The sequence below is a fragment of the Microtus ochrogaster genome, chromosome 21, assembly GCF_000317375.1.
Source record: "Microtus ochrogaster isolate Prairie Vole_2 chromosome 21, MicOch1.0, whole genome shotgun sequence".
In the NCBI taxonomy this organism is placed as follows: domain Eukaryota; kingdom Metazoa; phylum Chordata; class Mammalia; order Rodentia; family Cricetidae; genus Microtus; species Microtus ochrogaster.
Window position 1 is genome coordinate 39,960,784 of NC_022022.1, and position 15,565 is coordinate 39,976,348.

At 41.9% G+C, this 15,565-nt stretch overlaps 1 pseudogene; it reads left to right on the forward strand.

The window, feature by feature from the left end:
* The first annotated feature begins 5,155 nt into the window (after positions 1-5,155).
* LOC113457261 lies at positions 5,156-5,255 on the forward strand (annotated as a pseudogene).
* Positions 5,256-15,565: the final 10,310 nt, after the last annotated feature.

Genomic DNA, 15,565 nt, shown 5'->3' on the forward strand with positions numbered 1-15,565 from the left:
ATCTCCCTGTGGCTTTTTATAGATCCTATATCTTTATTACCAATATTTTCTAAGTTTTCTCATCTTTCACTATTATTTTTTATATGAATGTAGCTGATAATCAAATAAACATTGATTTCTTAAGCATGGTAGTGGAGAAAGATTCATTCATTTCTTTTATTACAGATTTGCCTTTTATTCAAGCTCATCTGCCATGAAGGTACCAATATGCCTGCTAGCAAATTCTGGTGTTCTTTTGTTATTTTTTTCCTCTATCCCTTCCTCTCCTCCTTCCTTCCTGATATACTAAGAAGCCCCCTTCTTCCCTCATCCAGTTGGCTCACAAGGGAAGCACCAAAGGTGACTTTGTCCAGTGACAGCCTTTCTTTTAGAGACCTGCTTTTATAATTACCTAGGCTTTGATGTGTGTGTTCCCAAATTTGCTGCCATTCCTTGACGGTGCAGGTGAGTTCCCTCTCAAGTTTTCGCCCTCGTAACTTGACTTCCCAGAGGCAAAGACACGCTCTGTACCTGACTACATTATGAAACACTCGGGTTTGCCTGACCCACCCCTCCTCAGCTGCACCACCCAGGGCACTCTGAAGATGAAGTAGACCTGGCTGGAGCTTAGCAGTGCCGTGCTGGCTCCAGACGAACTTAGGCCGACATGGAAGTCCCAAGACCAGGCTGTAGCGGGTCATCTCCAAACCTTCTTGAAGTAAGTTTTCACTGGGTTATTTCACTGCTGGTTGTTGTGATGCCACTTCTGTGGCCTTTCCATTAGATCTATGCTCCAGAAATCTGAAGCGTTTCACTGCAGAGTTCCACAAATGAGGGCGACCAGCCGCGGGCTCACTCTTGCCTGTAAAACCCTCTTCTCTTGTTAATTTATCCTGTATTTCTTGGTAAAAAAGACTTCCTAGGAATTACCTTTACTTCTTGGCTGGCCAAAAATGAAAAGGGAGCTTGAAGTTAATTGAAGGTGAGATAACACACTTAATTAGGGACATTCATACATGTTTCTTATAAGTACCTTACAGCCCATCTTTATAACATAGTTTGTTTGGGCCCATGAGTTATATCAGCTATTATTTACCACTTATTCAACATTATTGACAATTTGAAAATAGATGGCAAACAGACAGTAGCCCTGCGAGCTGAAGGTGTTTGTATATTTGCTGTTCTGCTGTGTTCCTGACACTGGGATCTGCCTGGTAGAGACAGACAAAGGTGCTTATTACTCAGAGACTATTTGCTGGTGACTGGCTGATTGAACAAATTATTAGCGTATTTGTAGTTATCTGACATTCTTTGTGAGTGTGATGAAGTCTGTCCTTCATAGAAAACTCTAGGAAGACAGACACCCAGATCAGAGGGCTACATCCTTCTATATAGAGACAAGGCAGTTAGTTTATGTCCTAGATAATTTTGCCTTGAAGGAAGCACATGCTACGTTCACAGTTTTTCATTTTCTCTTTCAGTTATAAGGTAAAAAGAACTCATATATAAAGACAATGAGTCCATTTTGTTGATTAGTTTTCCCCATGTTAATTAGTGCCTGTCTTTTAGGAATCCCTAGATACCAGCCAGGCATCTGTGTTGAACTCCACAGCCCAGCCTGGAGGTTGAGCGTAGCCAGGCCCTGGAGTAGCCACGGTTGTGCTACCCACAGCTTATAGGAAGGGTCAAACACAATTTCATTTGAGCTACATTTTTCAATTTCATGTTTGCTATTCTGTTTTTTTTTGACCCCTTTTTTTTAGGCTAGCAGTAAAAAGATGGGAGTTAAAGATGAGAACCTGAGATCCTGGGGGAGAACATGGCTGTCTCCCGTAACCACCACCTTCTTCCCCATATACTTAGCTTAGAATCCATTTTCCCTCCCTTGTTCCTCCAAATGCAGACCTGGTAGAAGGCTCTCCCAGGAGGGAGAATGGCGTAAGTGACATGAGCAGTTGTGCTGTATCTGCAGCACTATGGCCAGAAGTCCTGTGTGAGACTTTTAGTCCTGTATACTGAGCTATAAAAAGCATGTTACTCAGCCTGATCCTTTTATGTTGTAGTTGACATGTTATGGGATTTCACTTTATAAGACCTTAACTTCAATCCATAAATATTTCTCATGTTAGCTAGATGTGGAGCTTTCTTTTTTAAATCCCTCTTGTCATTTACTCAGACTTCATCCATGGCGATCATTTCTATAACTAATCAATTAGAGAAGACACCATAGCACAACGGGGAAACATGCAATTGCGAGTACGGATCCAGCTCTAACCAGCTTTTTCTCCAGAATAGGTCAAAACCTTCCTTGTCGCTTTATCAGTTAAGCAGAGGACGTTTCTTAGCATGAACAGCACTCAGCTCTCATGCTCTGGCTAGTGATAGAAAGCCAAGGATTTGAATGAACCCTATCATCCCTTCAGTAAATGTGAGGTAAATCAGGATGTAATTTGACTTAATCTAGCCTATTCACTCGGTTTCTAGACTAAGTGAACTTCAGTCGTACAATGTGGCATGTTGTTCCTCTCAACCTTTTGGTGGCAGTGAGAGGTAGAGGAAGCAGACGTTTTCAGAACATGGTAGAACTCTCTCTTTTCTTTCTGGCATTGCCTACTGTGATAGTTCCGATATATCTCACGGCAGAGAGTTGATGGCATCACAATTAACCATGCATTAGTTGTGTTCAGGTTCAATGCAGACCCCGAGCCCTTAGAGAAGAAGAGGGTAGTCACCCTCTTTTTTAAAGAAACCTCTAATTTTACCTTCTGACTTCACTGTTCAAATCATGGCAATCGTTCAATTAACGAAGGAAGTCAGGGGGAAGGTCCATGTAAGCAACCAAAGTTTGGGGTGCTAGTCCACACCCCATGTGGGAAATCTGATAAACAAGTGGTGTGAGCTACCTTAGGTTCCTGCTCTGCAAGCTGTCTTCCTGCTTAGACAGGGAGTGTTATCAAAGCCTAATCTTGTGTTCCTTGTAGAAGCTGGTCTCTTTCTGACTCCACTATTTCTTTGACCATTATCAGTACCTTCCAAGTGACTCATCTGTGAGTTCTTCAACCCCCGCCACTACATTGAAACACAAGGTGTGTGTGACACCAGTCTTAGTTCGTCAGTGCTGTTACTTTTCTTCACACTAGTTGCACAAAATTATAGCTCACAAATAGTTAGAAACATGGGTTTAGAGGTAGGCAGAACTGACCTTGAGTCTCGGCTCTGGTACGTACTACAAATTTGCAGCGTTGCTTAATCCTTAGTTGCTGGCATCCTTAGTCACCGTTCTAGTAAGAAAGAAAGGATGGTTATGCAAAAACCAACAGAATTGTAGGAAATCAATGACACAAAGCATGCAAAATACTCAGGCAAATACTTGCCATGTAATGTGTGTTCAACACATAATGGCAGCTATTGCTATTACCTTCCCTCTTCTACCCATCTCCCTCTAGCGGGTTCACCCTCCTAAGGTCTGACTAAGGTCTTGCTGAGCTCTCTTCCCCTCCAAAGGGAAGGAATCCTAAGTGCAGTGAAAAGTCTTTTTTTTTCAACCAGATGCTTGGGATACCATTTGCCAAATAGCTAAAGCAAGAGAAGAAACATATTTAGAGTATGTTCTAACAAAAATAACTTTAAATTTATATCAAGATACAAAAATACCCTAAATAAGAGTAGGAACATATATAGAGTATGTTCTAATAAAAGTAACCTTAGTTTCATATACAAAAATCTATAATATGTAAAATATTTGAGATTGAGAGTTGCTTTTTAGCTTAAAGAAGATTCAATAATCTATCCTTTCCATATCCCCATCCTTTTTTTTTTAAATTCAGAAAGAAATCCTTAAATCCACCCTCCTTTGCTTAGTTTCCTCCCTAACCATGACCAGTAACAATTTTCAACTGACCCCTCTAAATGATCCAAACATTCCTAAGCACCCAGTGACCAGAAACAACTCAACCCTCCTCTTGGGAAGGTGGACACTGTGTTCTTAAAATTACTTCATGTTGTCTTTGCGGGGTGGCAGCTTCTGTAGGGGACCCTGAGAAAATTTAGATAGTGGTCAAATCTTGGGAGATCTATCTGCTGTCCAGTCTCGGTCTGATGGGAAAGTGCAGGGCCTATCTGAAGTCCTGGCTGGAGTAGTCTGTGAGGCTGGACCCTCTCAGCTAGCAGCTCTGGAGTGATCCTGAACAGTTAGTTAGTAGTCAAAAACTGACCTTTGGGCGGTGTTTGTCAACTTAATTGCACGACCACTATCCATGTGGAATTGTTATGGGCCCATCATTTTTTGGAAACTTCAAGGTTGCTGCTGGGAATGGTCATGGTTCACTGAACAAAACTTAAGACATTTTAAATGTCACATGAGGCAGATCTCAGAGAGGTTAAAGGACCACAATCTGTTAAGTATATCCAGAGTGCACGAGCTTAATTCCTAGTTACCTGATTCAGACTCAAACCTGAAATCATGTATAGGAAGCTAGGTGAAGCCTATTTCCAGAATGAGTTAGTACTCTGTATTAAATTATAGTTTCATCCATAGCTGAGTCTATCAATGCCAATTATTTGTATTTTTAGCTTTGGTCTTTGATCATTTATAGAAGTTTATTAAAATACTTGCTTTATGGTTTCTCCTGAAAATTGTTTTTTCTACTGAAACTGTTCTGTCATCCAAAGCAGCATCGTTTTTAAGAACAGGCATAAAGTCTTTTAATTGCTCTGTGGAGGGGTTTCCCCAATGCTGACAGGGAATGATTGGACGAAATTTGACTTTGGAGCCTGCAAGAGCCCTCCCCCCCCACAAGGTGTTTCCCAATGGCAAAGGATTACCTAGTCTGTCCCATGTTGATCTACATTCATTACTCCAAGGCTGGGCTTTGCCACACTTATTTTCACTGATTTATGAATACTTTTGATATTTCCCTGTATTTGTTTCTTTAGTCTTGCTGTTTCTTTTCTTTATATTTCAGGGCAGTTTGGTGGCTAGAATACTCTTTGCCTGAGGGCAATAGTAGATTTAATTTAGGCACCAGCATTGAATTACTAGTAGAAGCTATATGGAGATTAGTGTTGTCAAATGTTCTTTTCAGAGGGAAAGACCGCCTGGTTTTACCTTGTGTGCATTCTGATGCAGAAATGGAGCCCCACCCTTGTATATAACAACATTTAAGAAGCAGTTCCAGCGCTCGCTTCGGCAGCACATATACTAAAATTGGAACGATACAGAGAAGATTAGCATGGCCCCTGCGCAAAGAAAAAAAAAAGAAGTAGGTCCAATGTTTCACAATACAAAAATAATACAATTTTCAGGGTCCAGTAAGTTCATTCCACTGAAGGCTAAATAATTTTCCAAGGCTCTCCATAACCATACAGAGCATTGCTTTATACTTTTTATTTCTTGTTCATCTGGACAGTCTCCAAGGCAGATTTCATTGCTCTCCTCGTCTCCTTTTTACAAATGAGGAGGCAAAGCATCAAGAGGTTGGATATTTTGCATAATGACACAATAAATGGTGGAACTTGGCTTTGAAACCTAGCCCCGAAGTCCATCCTTTGGCTTCCGTTCCAAGCAGGAACATATGTAACACAGACCTTTCGTTACCCAGGGAGGCAAATTTAATCATCCTTCAAAATAAAAAAAAATCTGAGGAAATTTGATTTAGAATTTTCAGAGAATTAATTTTACAAGGACCCACATCCCTGTTCAAATAGGCACCTCTTCCTGATGTCTTAGCTTGCCTCAGCAGGGAACTTGAGAACCTCTCAGACTGGATTTATCCCACTTCCCGCGGAGTTCAAGGCTGGACAGAGGTATTTATGGGATCCTCCAGCAGCTGGAGGATGAGACAGGGACTCGGAGCCTCCATCCCCACTTCAACAGGCATGGTCATATTTTATTCACTTAAATACCAGGATTCTAAATAGGACTTACTTCCAACGAGTGTCTGCCTTTACAAAATCTTCTAAATATCTTTCCCAAATCTTTCAAAAATTCTGACCCAGAGAAATAAATGGGCAAGAACTTTTGGGGTAACTCTTATTAAATATTATTTCTGGCCAGGGAACTGTTGGTGTGAGTTTGGCAGCCTACCACATAAAATTAGTCTTACAGTTAATAAACAACATGTGAGTCAAACATTCATGGATCACCTGTGTCACAGAGAGAAGCAACATGAAACAAAGTCTAGGACACTCAATGTGGATCAAAATAATCATCAAGAGATGTTCAGTGGCTCAGTCCCTGAAGTTTAGAAACTTACATGTCAAAATAGAAGGTGTCAGGTGTCTTCATAAGCACTTGCTTTCTTATTATTGTTTTTGTCAAAAGCATATATATATATACATAAATATATATGTATATTATATCAGTTATATCTGGTTTCAGTGGCTTTGTGGTGACAGAGTTTTCAGTTGAAGAGCAAAGGTCTTTCCACATCAACACATGTTCTGATCACAGTTATTTGCAAATCTCCTGCTGTCGGCCTGCTTTTCATCAGACTCAAACACATGCCAACACCGATCTGGCAAACAGGGTGGCAAAGATTCTGCTGGGCCAAGCTTTAGGTCTGTACACCTCAGCATCTGCTTAGCTCATCTGTGTACTTCCTTGTGTGTTCTGGACTAACACACAACTCTGGGGACATGTTGCAAGAACCCTCATCTCTGTCATCTACCAAGCCTCAACATTTCATCGAGTTCCCCATACGCCCTGGCAGTATCTGATCACCTTGGCCTATCATAAGCATAGTTGGTTTAGTCAGAATTTATCCAACTTCCCCATTTTTCCTCTCAGTAATTTTCCATTCCCTGACCCTTGCTCCTCTTCCTCCTACTCGTCTGTGCTATACATGGAGTTGAACCCACTAATTTTCTGTCCTCCACTGCAATATACTGTCATGTGCCTATGGTGATGGTTTTGAAAATATTCCCATTTCCTATTTAACAAATTTTACTTTGTGGCTGGGGAGATAGCACAGAACTTAAGAGCACTGGCTGCCCTTGGAGAGGATTTGAGTTTGACATCCTGCATGGGGTCTGACATTCTCTTCTAACCTCTGTGGACGCTCTACACAGGTGGTACACAGATGCAGGCAAAACACATAAAATGAAAATAAAATGAAATATATTAAATTATTCCTTACCTTTATTTGCTGTATGTGTATGGACATGCGCATGCCACTGTGGCCGTGTGGAGGCCAGAGTGGCATGCGCATGCCACTGTGGCCGTGTGGAGGCCAGAGGACAGCTGTCAGCTCCATTCTGTCTTTCACCGTGTGTTCTGTGGGTTGAACTCAGTTTGTCAGACTTGACGGCGGGAACGTTTTTTTCAGTTTAGCCATCTTGCCAGCCCTTCAATTAAACTTTAATACATACCCAGTCTCCATGAGATTATTTTTAAAATGGGGAATAATTGAAAAGCAGGCGGCAATCAATGTGTGGGAAGAGTTCTGCTTAGATTTACATTTAAGAACGTTGCCTTTTCCCAGAACCAACTTGTGGAAATGCAGGTCCTTGGGCCACCCAGGATCTTGGATTAGACTTTAGGATTGAGTCTAATGCCACATCTGTTGTCAAGAAGCAACCATGGTGGATAAAATAAGTTGCAGTTTTCAACTTCTTCCTGTTCTTGTTTCACCAAATTGGTGCTAATTGGCTTCATTTAACTAGCTCAACAATCACCTCTGTTCTTCTGTTGGGTACAAAACTTTGTTTTTGGTTTGTTTTGAGATGCAGTCTTACTAGGTCACTAGTCAAGGCTGGCCTTGAGCTTCATGTATGACACGTGTGTCCATTACCATACTGAGCTAATGTGTTTTTGAGACAAGGTCTTGCTACACATGCTGGGTTCCATCACTTTATCCTCCTGCCTCTGTCTCCAGAGCATTGGGATTAAAGGCATGCTCCACCATGCATGGTTACCAGCAACTCTTTCATTTTGTTTTGTTTTGTAGAGGCAGGTTCTCATTCTGTAGTCCCGGCAGGACCTTGGATTCATGGTGGCCTGACTGCCAAGCATTCTTTTAGGGGTTAAAACCAGCTGCTTCAGGCTCCAAAACAAGCATTTCCATCCTCGTGACACTTATTTTCTTGTGTGGAGGGTCATACAAGATAGACATGGAAGGAAAATGCAGGTTACATCAGATAGTAGAAAATGCTAAGAATGGGGGCGGGGAGAGAGAAGAGAGGAGAGAGAGAGAGAGAGAGAGAGAGAGAGAGAGAGAGAGAGAGGCGGGCTGGGGTCTTCAGAGTGAGAAATTATCAGGCAGTGCTCGCCAGTGTGGCAGAAGGCCTTCTTTCCTGAGCAGATCGAGTGTCTCAGTGATGATAAACAAGAAGTAAGTGCCAGGATTTCTGGAGCAACAAGAAGGTCAGCTTAGTTGGAGCAGAGTCACAGGGAATAAGGCCACACAGCATCTTAGAGACTCTGTATTTTCAAGGGTTCTGTTTTCATTTTCCATGTGTTTGTGTGTCCACATGTGAGGCCAGAGGTTGCAGTCGGCTGTCTTCCTTGACTTCCTTTCATTTTATCTCACTGAGTCAAATCTCTCACCCAGAACTTGCCAATTTGCAAGTTCAACTCAGCTTGCCCAAGCTAATCACCTGTCTCTGCAACCTGAGTGCTGGGATTGCAGGGAAACTGTCATTTTCACCTGGCGTTTATGTGGGCTGAGATCAGAGCTCAGTCTTCCTACTTAGGTGGAGGACTTCACTCCCCAGCCCACAACGTTTGATTTTTAAATATTGTATTGATTTGACCAAAAGTCTGAAACTTTCTGGAATTTTTAAATAGGCTTTTGTGTTAAGAATAGAATAGAAAAGAGAGAAAATAAAGTTGTTGGCTAGAAGGTTGGGTTTTTCTTCATAATCACTTTATTATCTATTTTGGAATACGCATGCCCTTATAAGATTAAAATGTAAGGTTAATATATAGGGATATTTGTTATGATTAATTTTTCCAATTAATAATGATTTATCATGTAGTACATATGGTGGGACCAGCAGGAAATATTTTTCAACAAAAGGTTTGTCATTTTCTATCAATAGAAAATATTAATTAGAATCATGTTTGCTTTTTCTATTTCCACATCTGATCTTATTTCCTAAATAAAACCTCCTTGTGATTAATTATCCCAGAAGAAAGTGGTATTTCACAAAGATGTGAATTCTCCTAAAAGAGATTTACAACATTTAGCAATTGTTTGTTTGCTGAAAGGGAAGACCCTCCTTGAGTGTCAACCTAGGGTCACAAGATTTCAATCAGGAACAGCTTTGGATAAGAAAAAAAATCATTACTTTCTCTTTTTTTTTCATCTATAGCAACCCAGCTTTCATGCCTGCCTATTCTGCAGAAAAGCCTTAAATCACACTGCACTGTTGGGATTTTCCTAGGATGACATTGAGGGCAACACGTTGCGATCACACTGAATGCGTCTTATTTTTGTAACCAACGCCTGGAAGAGTTTAACAGTATTTCTACAGGAGCTGACAAGCAGGCTGTTGCTATGCATGCCGTTGGTAAGGGGCTTGGTGTATTTTTAGACTTGCAGAGCACCCTTACAGAATGCTTCCACAAATACAGCCTAACTCAAGGTTGAAAGCCTGTGATGGTGCTGAAGATGTCTCATTGGTGGGAGCTTGGGAGAACAACCACCCACCTCCCAGAGGTCTAGCAGTGGCCTGAGCTAAGGAATGTCTTCAGTAGTCCCAGGGCTTCCTTTGTTTGTGCGTGCTCCTATAGGAAGGAGAAGCGTCAAGCACGGTATAGTGAACCATCTTTAGTTTCTGCTTTTCTTCCAAACACTTTACCCCTGGCCTTAGGTGCTATCACATAAACCGAAGAATCCTAACTCATTGTTTTGACATTGGATTTGAGTATGACTTTATTCTCATTGCATCTACAGACGGAAGTTGAGTCTCTTTCATTAACCCTTTCCTCCTATTCTCAAAGTCCCCTAACATTTATTTTCTGCCTCCAGTAAGCCAAGCTTGTTTGTTTAACTCAAAAAGGAATGTTCAGAGTGTAGAGGAACATCTCTGTAAACGTAGGGCAGATGGAATGTAACCAAGGAGGCTTGCTTTAGATTAGGCTCAGACTTAAAAACAAAACCCTACACTGGGCAGTTGAGGAAGAGGAAGGGCATAATTGAAGGGATCCCTCATGTTTTGAAGTGAGAAACTAGGGTGTTGGTCATCAGACTAGACTGCACCCACTGAGGAGGCTGTGAGAGATTGGTTGGTACTGGTCCAGGACTCCCAAGACCAAGTTCTCAGCACAAAGAAGAGACAGCGGGCAGGGGATAAGAGACAAAGACAGGAGGTAGAGGGAAATCAGATGGAGGGGGATCAGGGGAAGGGAATCAGATGGAGGGGGAGGGGGAGCTGTCCTGATGTAAGACAAAGGACTGGCTGTGAGGAGAAAGGAGACAGAAATGACCCACAGGAACATGGCAGTTTATAAAAATAAAAGGGGAAACCCGGTGTTAGGATGAGGTGTTTAGTTTTAATTGGGCGTGTTAATTAGGTGAGTCCAAGGGGCTCTTGATTGCTGGATTCAATACTTTGATAGTTGGACCTTGGCAGTCAGCCTCAGGAGGAGCAAGCGGACAAACAAGGGACCAGACCTTGGTGGCTTTAGGAATACAGTCTAATGAGTTCTAGCTATGCAGAGGATGGGAGAGAAGGGCAGGGCCAGAGCCATGCCTGCCACATCGAGCTGGCCGGGGTCCCTTCAGAGGCCGTAGTGAAAAGTGCATGAGCTGTGTAGACTTACCTGTATTTTTTTTTCCACCCTAATTTTTTGCTTTATTTTTCTTTATATTTATTTTTCTTACTTCTTTTAAGTTTCTGAAATGTGCTCAGGAACTCCAACTGCTGAGGATATAGCTATTGGCTTGGTCGCTTGGTGTTTCTTTCTCTCCACGGTCTCTGGGCTCCTTCATGTCTCTCTCCATTGGTGCTCCCTTATTCACCCGCAGTCTCCAGGCTGGGGGTCTTAGGAGACGGAACTTCTGTCCCTTCTTCCTGAGAGCTGTTCTGCTGCTCTCTGCACATCACTATAATATTTTTTACAGTGTTTGTTGCTTTTTTTTTTCCCCTGTATTATCTTTACTTTCATGCTTATCATTTAAACTCCCACGGAAGTTGGATTTCGCCTTCACCACTGTACTGAAATTCTCTTGGAGTAATCAGGTCTCATCTTTCTTGACTTCTTCTTGTCTTCGACACTGACCACGTTTCCTGTAAAATTCCCTTGTCTTCTGATAATTTTTCTTTGGATGCTCTGTCTCACTCCCCATTAACATACTGTTAAACAGCCTTGGTAGTATACCCCAAATGTCCCTGTTTCTCAGCCCCTTCACGTTCTTTCTTTGGTTGATTAAATCCATGCCCACGATTTCAACTCTGATGTGCTGGTTAATATATTAATAATTCTTCAACCTGGCAGCTGAGCTGGGCTCAGTCACGTACGAGCTGCTTGCACGGATTGTACTCAGTTGTGTTTGCTTGTATATCTTCACTCTGACCGGTTCTCCTCTGCCCCTTCTTGGTTTTAATGCTAGAAATGTCCAATTACCCCAAGGTGAAAGACACCAACATTTCTATGGGATTCTCTCTTTTATTGTGACTAATAACTGATCATCAAAAGTTACTCTTTATTAATATAAGTGCTTTTTATAAGTCTTGAAAATTTTCATAAGTTCAGATGACCAAAAATGAAAATTAGCAAGTCAAGAGCTGTTTTCAATGCCAGGCTCAGCACAAGTTCAAAACCAAGAGGTAAAGAAGGAAAGCAGCAGGAGACCTGTGCCCTGGCAGATTTGCTGAGTGTCTCATCATATGGAAAAGGGGGGAAAAACAAAACCCAAAGCAAACAAACAAAAATACACCCTCCAGGATCTTTTCATATGCATTTCTGATATCCTTGCAATATAAATTTTCAGATGAAATCTGAAGCTGCTTGAGAAAGATGGCTAATTGCCTCTTTTGTTTTAAATTGGGGGATGGGGGTGGAGAAGGCAAAACAAAAACAAGAAAAAAAATAAGAAAACCGCCCCGCAATCTATCTAATCCAACAGCCTGTGTATCTCGGTCAGCAGGGGGCGCACCATTCCTTTACTCTGTGTTGATTTCACCTAGGCAACAAGTCTCCTTTACTAAAGACTACGTCCTAGCAACAAGGAAAAAAAATAACGAAAAGATCGATGCATTTTCTCCCTCGTGGCTGCTGTTTTTTCCAGTATAATTGAAATATGTTTCCGTAGGAAGGGGTCCGTGGCTGTCTTTTTGTTGTTTCTGCCAATCTGTCCTGACGCTCTCTAATGAGGGGAAGGGGGAGGGGCGTGTTTTAATCATAGTGTTAAAAGTGGTCATGGAGGCTGGCGCTCAGCGTTGGTCAGGATTTAGGCAGCACCCTTCTGACACAGAAACAAAGACTCCGATTGCTATTAAACGAAACAACAACAACAACAAAGCAAAAAAACAAAAACAAAAAACCCAGCTGGTCAATACAGTAAGGGAAAACAGCCAGACTAGATTGTTGTCTGCGATGACCTTTTGTTTGAATTGGTTCAAGGAGCTCGAAATGGGGACACGGTGTTTTCAGACGCAGAGGGAAGGGCCGTGAGTGTCTGGGTGGAAGGGAGAAGAGGCCCTACTCTTATCTGGATTCTACTTTGATTCTGAAGAAAACATTTTACTGTATGTTCTGCTCAGTTCTTCCTACACTCCTTATTTTTATAAAGAGGAAGAGACACAATGAATGTGAAAATCAAGCCAGGAAATATCTGCACAGCAATTCATATGAGGGACCTAGCTTGGCTCGTAAATCAATATAGGCTATCCTTGCACAGTGAGTGAATATATGTATACACATGTACACATACAGCTACATAGACATGTTTAGCTGGGCTAGAGCTGTACACAGAAAAACCCTGTCTCAGAAAAATAAGATATGTTTCTATCTACTTAGCAAGCATATATGTGTATATATCTAGATATAAACCCAAAATATAGGAGGCACAAAAATGAAGATAATTCCTTTTCCAAGTATTATGCTTTTAGAATAATTGCTCCTCTCTCTCACTGGGAATAATAATAGCTCTCAGGCAGAAATACTAAAGGATTTTATAAAACTTCGCTTCCTAAAACTCTTGTTTTATGAAGAGAAATTTATGTCATTTATTGCACAAGCACATTTTCATGAAGAAAGAATTAGAGATGATGCCTCAAGAAAATCTTCTAAGATACACTCATCCATATCCAATAGTATCTCTGTTGAGACGCCATGCCAAAGCACTCAGCCTGCTCCACCATTAGACCCTGCATGAACACGCTAGGAGGAAATGGAATCTAGTTTAGCACCAAGAAATCCTACATCTCCACCGCTAAATCTGTGAAATGGCTGGCTTTTCCCTCCTACATCTCTGTTTGTTTCTAAATGACAGCAAATAATTTAACATGCGACAGTAGGGGCTTTAATTTAAAAGCAGCAACAAGAAAAGCAAAGGACGGCAATGGGCCAGGTTTGACTGCTAGCATATATGCTTCCATTTCAGAGTGTGTTTAAACCTCTGAGCAGTGAACTCGGAGCTTCAGCTAACATGCTAATGAAGCCAAAGCAAGACGTTTAAGTCCCGTGAGGCTCAGCTTTTACTGTTGCTGCAGATACACTGCTGATCCTGATTATCTTACAAATTGTCGCTGTTCAGATCTGAGACCCAGGCAGTAAGAATGTCATCTGAGAAAGCTAAAACAGCATCCGTCAAGTCGGCTGGCCTACTTTGGAGCATGTCTATATCATCCTTGGGAAATGCGGAAGGCTTATGCTGAGGAAGGGATATCTGGTCCAGGAAAACTGTTCTCAGAAAAGCCCAAAGCTGATGTGCATTGAAAAGAAGCCCCGATGAGAAGCAAGACCCAGCAACTGAATAGTGCCTTCCTACATGTCAGTTATGAGCATTGAGGCCATTCCCCTCATCCTTTCTCAGTCTTTATCCTTCATAAAAGAGGGGAGAATGGTACCTATCTTCCAGCTCGTCACAGCCATGAAATAATTTCATAAGTATAGTGTGTTCACTGTAGAGCAAGACACTTAGCATTGTAAGGACTCAGTACACATGGCTGCCTTTTCCTTCCTGGTCATTATAACTCCTATGGAGGTGTATTATAAGCATTAAACAAATATGAATATAGACCACATTTTTTTCTTGAAGATATTTTGCATTCATTACAACTTAAACTCATGTCAAATATTACTGCCTCATTCAAAAACGATTTATTTTTTTAAAGTTTCACATGTTATTTTACACTATGTACAAAATACTCAGATAACATTGAAGAGGGCTTTTAAAAAGATATATTTATTTTCTTTTATGTGTATGAGTGTTTGCCTGCATATACGTATGTGCACCACGTGTAGTATGTGTAATGCTCAAGGTGGCCAGAAGAGGGCATGGGATCTGCTAGAACTGAAGGTACAGATGGGTGTGAACTGCCAGGGGGGTGCTGGGAACCGAAGCCAGGTCCTGTGTGAGAACAGTGAGTTCTCTTAGCTGTGAAGCCATCTCTGCAGCCCCGTGACAGGGATCTGTAGGAGTGGAAAGACAGCACTTGCACCCCAGGTGAGATGTAGTTGACCACAGGATATCTAGTGCAATGAATGAGCTAGCCCAATGAAATAGCAAAAATTATGTTTTAAAGGGGTTGAGTTTCCATGGAAGTAGAGAGGTTAGGTCAACTAAAATCCCAGAAAGAAGGAGCCCTTCCAGGATGAACTCATATCTGTCTCATCAGGCTGTTTGCCAACTTGAGTGATGCTGGAGGATTTTCTGGTTAGAGACTTTCATGGGGCAAAGGAAAACCAATTCACTTCCTGGCAGTTAAAAGGGGATGCTCTGATGGACAGGAAGGAGAGGAACAAAACATAGAAGCTGATTTCCTCGTCTACGTTTACGGAATTCAGATTCCACACAGGATGCTGCAGAGCTAGGTCAAAGGCTTCTAAAGGAGTATGACACCAGCCTTCCACAGAGCTGGAATGTTGAGGCAGAATGGGTCTCTAGAGGCCTGATCTCCAGTCTTCCTTAAGAAATTTCCCAGGTGCTGAACTTATGGGTGCTGGAAGGCTCAGATGGGCTTGGAACTTCGGAGAGGAAGTAGGTCTTGAAACTTTTTAGGATGGGAGAGATGGATGCTCTTGTGGACATAAGCAGAAGCTCTGAAAGACCATGTCCCAGGAGCAGGAGACTACCAGAGGTAGAGCAGCTCCAGGAAAGATCTAACCCAAACTGTCCCCAGTGTCTTGTGTCATTGGCATGTCCAACCCCCAAACCACTCTGCTTAAGAGAAGAAGTGGAGACTTGTCTTTTGTAGAACGTGGTGTCCAGAATCTTTCTGGCATTTTTTATGTTCACTATCTGTTCTACTGGGTAGAATCAATGGGTAGATGGCAAGCCAGTAACACGTGATCTAGAATCAACAGGAAAGGCGGAGTCCACAATCCCCATGGGGGACCTAGACAGCAGTAAGTGGGAAGTACTTAAAACTATTCAGAGCATGGAGTAAAGGCCAACCAAGGATTTAATAGTTCTGA